The following is a 6,699-nucleotide window of genomic DNA, read 5'->3' on the forward strand; positions in this document are numbered from 1 at the left end:
GCTCAATAAAGACTTCCTGGATGAATTAATAAAGAAATGTTGTTTATTGCAAGGATCAAATAGTATCATGTACAGAAAAGCACTTTGCAAAATAGAAAACGCTTCTGTCATTAAGACTATCCTATTATATCCTAGCAGGAGAGAGGTCAGATTGGGCAGGTAAGTGGCCCCAGATCATCCAGCTGTTCTGCTTTGCAGCCAAGAATCAAAGTCGGCTCTCAGTTTCACCCCTGGGTTCTTGGCAGTTCCCCTAGATGACTGTACAGTTGAGATGGAAATTTCTTATTAAGCGACTCTGGTGAAACATGCATAAATCATCAGCTTATCGATACAAAAAGATGTACATCAGACACATCTTTTCCCAGTCTCTGATGGGTTAACCTGGGAAGGCTCTTTCTAGCTCCACTTCCTTTATTTTTACAATGTATTTCTTACCAGGTAGCACAGAAGGCCTCTTTCCTAGAGTTGTGACATTTTATGAAAGCACTTCCCATACCCTGGCCAGTTTCCAGGAACCCAGATCTGGGGCTCTGTGTCAGGATTGTGTGTCTGTGAACATTCCTCCTTCTCACCCCCAGGGTGTCTCCCAACATGGCCGGCCGGTAACAGTCATGACTGGGGTGTCTGCACAATGAGTTCCCTGGGAGCCCTGACGTGGATTTAATGCTCACCATCACCCCCACCCAGCCCCATAATGTCTTCAGAGCAACAGCAAAACTCTTAGTAATGATGGTTAAGGAAATTGATTTCATCCTTTCCCCATCCTCTTTCTTGGTGCATCAGAGTGGAAAGATCCTAATGGGTTCTGATGCCATCTGGGTGACGGTGCCGAAAAGGGAAGAGCTGCCTTGCTTGTCAAAGGTGAGTTCAGAGCTGCTGGGTACTTGGTGTTTGGTTTTGGGCAGCGTTTTACTTTGGGTTCTTGAGGCTGTGACGACCTGGCCCAACTTTCCTTAGATTAAAAAAAAGTGATGTAGGGATGTACAGACTGACTAAAAGTGGGGACCCAGAAGGAGAATGACAGCCTGTCTCTGTGGTCCTCTCTGTCTTTCTCTTTCTCTCCCTTCCCTGTCTCTCTGCTCTCTCCTCGCCTATAGGCATTCCCTGTTAAGTCCTGGGGTGGCCCTAAAAGTTTTCTGGATGCTTATGGCCCCAGGCCCTCTACATTGTGGCAACTGTTCATCCACTCCAAGTTTTAGTTTTTCCAGGAGAGGAATCTGATTGACAGGTCTCATTCCGTTTTAAGTCAACCATCCAACTGTGAATAGGCTGCTCAGGCAGCACGTGCCCACCTCAAAAGTAAATATGGGGATGGAGACCCGTACAGGAGACTTTGCGTTACTGGGAACGTAGGACCCATGACTCTTCAGTCCCCTTCCAACCCTGAAAATCTCTAGGCGTTTGAGTCAGTGGTAGTCAACAGAGCCATACACTGCACTGCTCACATATATTAGATCCAACAGCTAAGGCAGCTCGTTAGTCTTGTCCAATCATGACTCCCCTAATCTCTTTGCCAGAAATTGGCTCAGGAATAAGTAGATTTAATCCCTGTTTGGATCAACAAGATAGAAATATACTTGGGTCTTCTAGGAAAGAAGTTCTTAAAAGTATGCCTTGGGAAGCTACTCTTTATTTCCAGCTGGATATGAACAAGGAAGTAGTTTTATTTCAGTTTCTCTGGAAGACATCTTATGGCCCTGTGGGAAGCCAAATTGAAGCTAAGTAGATCCAGAGCCCAGATCACACTGTACCTGAAGCCTACATTCTAGCCTTTCTTTTGTATGAGTCCATACAGTTATTTTGTTTAAGCCACTTTAGGCCATGGTTCTGTTGCTTGTAGCCAGACACTTGATAACCTATATAAAACTACAGTCAGAGTGATTTTCCTAAAGCCCCCCTTCAAGAAAGTCGTTCCCCCAAGTCACTTCCAAGCTTTCAACCCTTAAAACGTCAATGGCTCCCATTGCCTTGGGAAGTAAATCCAAACTTCTGAGGCTAACAATTAAGGTCTTCCTTGATATGGTCCCAATGTATGTTTCTCACTTGTTTCCTTCTACTGTTCCTCTTTGTGAACCCTATATAGGCATCATGAGTCAGACCTGAAGCTCTGGTTAAATTACACGTTTTTGTGTCCTTGAAATCAACATAGATCTCCCTGTTGCTGGGCTGGTAAAGATTTCCCTAATATCCATCACAGGACTCTTCAACCCCTGAGGTGTGCAAAGGTTCAGAGTTCTAACACAGGGCCTGGTACGAGGGAACTCTGCTTCTTAGCAGCATTCACTGTATCAGCACAGCCTCCTGCTGGTCTAGGCTGCCCGACCCATGAAGGACCATGGCTCCTAAACACCACTGTCATGCGGTCCAGGCTTCCTGGATGTGTTAGTTTCCTAGGGCTGCCAGTACAAACTGCCACAAACTGGGTGGCCAAAAACAGCAGAAATTTATTTTCTCACAGTTCAGGGGCCAGAAGTCTGAAATCAAGGTGTCAGCAGGATTGGTTCCTTTTGGAAGCTCTGAGAGAATCTGTCTCCTGTCTCTCTCTCAGCTTCTGGTGGCTTCTGGCAGCCCTTGGCCTTCCTTGGCTTGTGGAAGCATCACTTTGATCTCTGTGTCTATCTTCATATGGCTGTGTGTGTGTGTGTGTGTGTGTCTGTATGAGTCTGTCTGTGTGTCTGTATGTATCTTCTCCTCTTGTAGGGACACCAGGATTTGGGGGGCCCACCCTAATCCAGTATAACCACATCTTAATTTATTTAATTAATTACATGGGCAAAGACACTATTTCCAAATAAGATCACATTCTGAGGTTCCCAGGGGAACATGAATTTTAGAGGACACTATTCAACCCACAATTCCAGGGACACTTGACCTTCCTGCTCACCCCTCTTAGGGTGCTGCCCTTGAGTGGTGGCTCCCCTCTGCAGACCTCCAGCTGACCTCCAGCCTCAGAGATCCTTTTTGTCACTTTCCCTCCTGGTGTTCTCAGAAGTACGCTCCTCTCTACTTTTCCTTTGTACATGGACTGAAACAGGATTTCAAAGAATTCCTACTTCTAATTTTCCCTTTGGCAAAAATCTTTGAGGCAAAGAAACATCCAAGGCCTGGTTTGAAATGGGGAAAATAGGAACACAAAGGGGACAAAACCCACTAATAGGTAAATAGAGTGTGCTGCCATGCCTGTCATACCCGTGGTCTCACATATCACCAGTCCTAGAAAACCCACCACCAGGCTCTGCATATGGACAGTCAGTGCCCTTGAAGGCTCTGCATTAGCCTGACCCCTGCTGTCTCACTGTCCCCACATGAAACCGTTACTGCCATCTCCTGTGTAGCTTCTGTCTCTTCCCTTTATGAAATCCTGTGTCTTTCTTAGAATCTTTTATTCCTTGTAGCTTTGTAGTTTATTTGCGTGTTAAGCTACATTTCCAATAAGATGGAAAGGTCCTGGAGAAAAGGTGCAATCCTTCATTCATCCAACACAAATTTATTGAGCACCTACTAAGTGTCAGATACTGTGCCAAGTGCTGGGGACGAGGAGGTAGACACGACATAGTTCCAGCCCCCAAGGAGCCCACGCTTTGCAGGAGACTGACGGTGGCTGGTTATTTCACCACATTTGGGTAGCACCATGATAAGCTAACAAGTGGGTGTAGTGAGATCACAAACACGTCGTTGGTTTGCAACCTCAGGAGATTTTGGGGTGAAATATGAAACCGGCCCCATAGGTGGAGGCAGGCAGAGACCAAAGAGCGAGGCAGACGCACCAGATAGGTAGGTGGCAGGTTTAATAAGTATGGAAACTTAACGAAGTTTGTTTTCGGCAACAAAACCAGTAGATTTCTCCACTTGCCGCTCAGAATCTTGAATTTACAGAGAGGCCTTAAAGGGGCTCCGTGACATACACCATCCAGAGGGTCTCACCCACACATGCGCTCTCAAGGCTACGTCCTTGAAAACAGCTCCCACTGTGGGCCTGACGGGCAGAGTTCACCCCAAGGACAGGGGAGGGGGAGGAGCCTCCAATTGCCTGGGTCCGGCTCACGGGTCAACCCCAGGTCATGTCCTCTTGATGACCTCCTCCAACATTTTCTCTTCTGTGACCGGTTTTTACAATTTTGTATGTTTCCCTTTTCTTTTGTAATATGCCCTGAGCGGTCAGCAATGAGTTTTGCTGGCATGAAAGTGGACTGTTTGGTGGCTGCCTGGCTGTACTGGAAGCAGATACTACAGCAGTAATAAAGGTACATGTAAAACAAAGCACAGTTAAGATAATGATTTTTAAAATAAGTAACAGTTTATTTTTTTTTTAATGAAGTTCCCCGTGATCCGAACCATTTTTTTTTTAGGCTGGGGATAGGATCATTGAGGGCATTTATTTGTGTTTCTCTGTGATTTAATAAAGATGATATATTAGTAGACTTATCAGGTATGAACATATATTATTTTGTTTGGATAATGGCCTAGGTGTCTCTTTGTGAGGCAATAATAATGTTTAAGGCCATTTTATTTGGGAGGACTGATTTTTTTTTTTTTTTTTTTGCGTTACGCGGGGCTCTCACTGTTGTGGCCTCTCCCGTTGCGGAGCACAGGCTCCGGACGCGCAGGCTCAGCGGCCATGGCTCACGGCCCCAGCCGCTCCGCGGCACGTGGGATCTTCCCGGACCGGGGCACGAACCCACGTCCCCTGCATCGGCAGGCGGACTCTCAACCACTGCGCCACCAGGGAAGCCCCGGAGGGAAGAACTTTTTTTGTTTGTTTTTTGCGGTACGCGGGCCTCTCAGTGTTGTGGCCTCTCCCGTTGCGGAGCACAGACTCCGGACGCGCAGGCGCAGCGGCCATGGCTCACGGGCCCAGCCGCTCCATGGCAAGTGGGATCTTCCCGGACCGGGGCACGAACCCGCGTCCCCTGCATCGGCAGGCGGACTCTCAACCACTGCACCACCAGGGAAGCCCTGGAGGACTGCTTTTTTTATTAGAGAGGTTTTAATTTTTGGTAAGGGCAGGCTTTGTTGGCTATAACTTAAGGCTGTTGGGTGAATTTAGTAAGAGGTTTCACGTATGTGTGATAATGTTTTCCAGACCAGTGGAGGGAACAAAGATGGCGGCCAGGCCAACTGATAGCACGAGTGGAAAACAGAATGTGTCCACCTGGCCTTGAGGGGGAGGAGGTTGGCTGCTTTAGGAACTTGACCTGCTTGTGGATACCATACATGCTAACATCAGTGGGAATTTTTTTTTTTTTTTTTGCGGTACGCGGGCCTCTCACTGTCGCGGCCTCTCCCGTTGCGGAGCACAGGCTCCGGACGCGCAGGCGCAGCGGCCATGGCTCACGGGCCTAGCCGCTCCGCGGCATGTGGGACCTTCCCGGACCGGGGCACAAACCCGTGTCCCCTGCATCAGCAGACGGACTCTCAACCACTGCGCCACCAGGGAAGCCCCAGTGGGAATTTAAAAAAACTTTTTTTTAAGGATGTAGGGGCCACCATGGGAATCGGCGCGGGGCATTTGGAGGATGTACATATTTTATCGGGCCTAGTAGCACCCGCATATTTAGAGATAGCGGTGCCGGTGGGCAGGGTGTTCCTTTGTTGTAAATGCACTGATGCCACTTCATCAGAGGTGGATCAATGGAACATATCTTCAGGCCACCCCTTGATAAGAAGGGAAGTGCTTATGGCATGTTGTTTCTGGAGGAGTGCTGTGTATGTTATTAGGAGCTGTTGCTCTAAGGGGGTATATCTGGTTTCTGTTCCCTTTTAGTATTTAAGGGGTATTTTTTGGTATCCAAATCCTAAGGGTATTTTTTCTTTTGTTGTCTTTGCCACAGAGTCCAATATTTTACCCCCTGGCTTCTGAGAGGGAGCATCCCAGGAGAACCAGGTAGAAGCTGCATATGCCTTTTATGACCTAGCTTCTGAAATAACATAGCATCATTCTTCGTGCTCTATTCTCTGAGCCTTGAAGCGGTCACAAGCCTGTCCAGACTGTAGGGAGGGGTTCTAGACACTGCCCCTTAATGGGAGGAGTGACAGAGCTTGCAGCTCTGTTTTAGAAAGGCACACGGGCTCAGGCAGCTGCGTTGTTAGGGCTGGATTGCCAGTTTCACAGGCGACACTGGGTGGCAGAGACCAGGTCTGGATGAGATCCACTTACGGCCACTGCGGATGAAAAGAGGGATAAGCTCGGAGGCCTGAGGACATGGTGATTGTCAGTAAATGATTCCGGAATGAATAATTTATTCAAGAGCGTGACTCTCTATAGATAACCCCCAGGTCTGCGGTTCTTCAGTCTGGCCCCAAGCAGGAGGAGGACCACAGTTACCTGAGTATCCAGTTATCTCCTGAGCCAAACAAGGAACTCTTAAGAGTCTGCTTCGCAAACTTCAGTGGGTACAAGGATGACTCCAGGAGGCTTGTTCTAAACAAAGCTTCTGGGATTCCATTCCCAGAGGTTTGGAATTCAGCAGACCTACAGTAGGGTCCAGAAATTTGCCTTTTTAAACAACGTCCACCTGTAATATGGCTACAAGGCCTGGGTGGGCATTACAGCGCTCAGTCACTCAGCCATAGATCCCAGTGGGGCCAGGGGCAATCTTTTTTCTTTTTTTACATCTTTACTGGAGTATAATTGCTTTACAATGGTGTGTTAGTTTCTGCTGTATCACAAAGTGAATCAGCTATACGTATACATATGTC

The sequence above is a fragment of the Kogia breviceps genome, chromosome 17 (assembly GCF_026419965.1).
Source record: "Kogia breviceps isolate mKogBre1 chromosome 17, mKogBre1 haplotype 1, whole genome shotgun sequence".
Lineage (NCBI taxonomy): Eukaryota > Metazoa > Chordata > Mammalia > Artiodactyla > Physeteridae > Kogia > Kogia breviceps.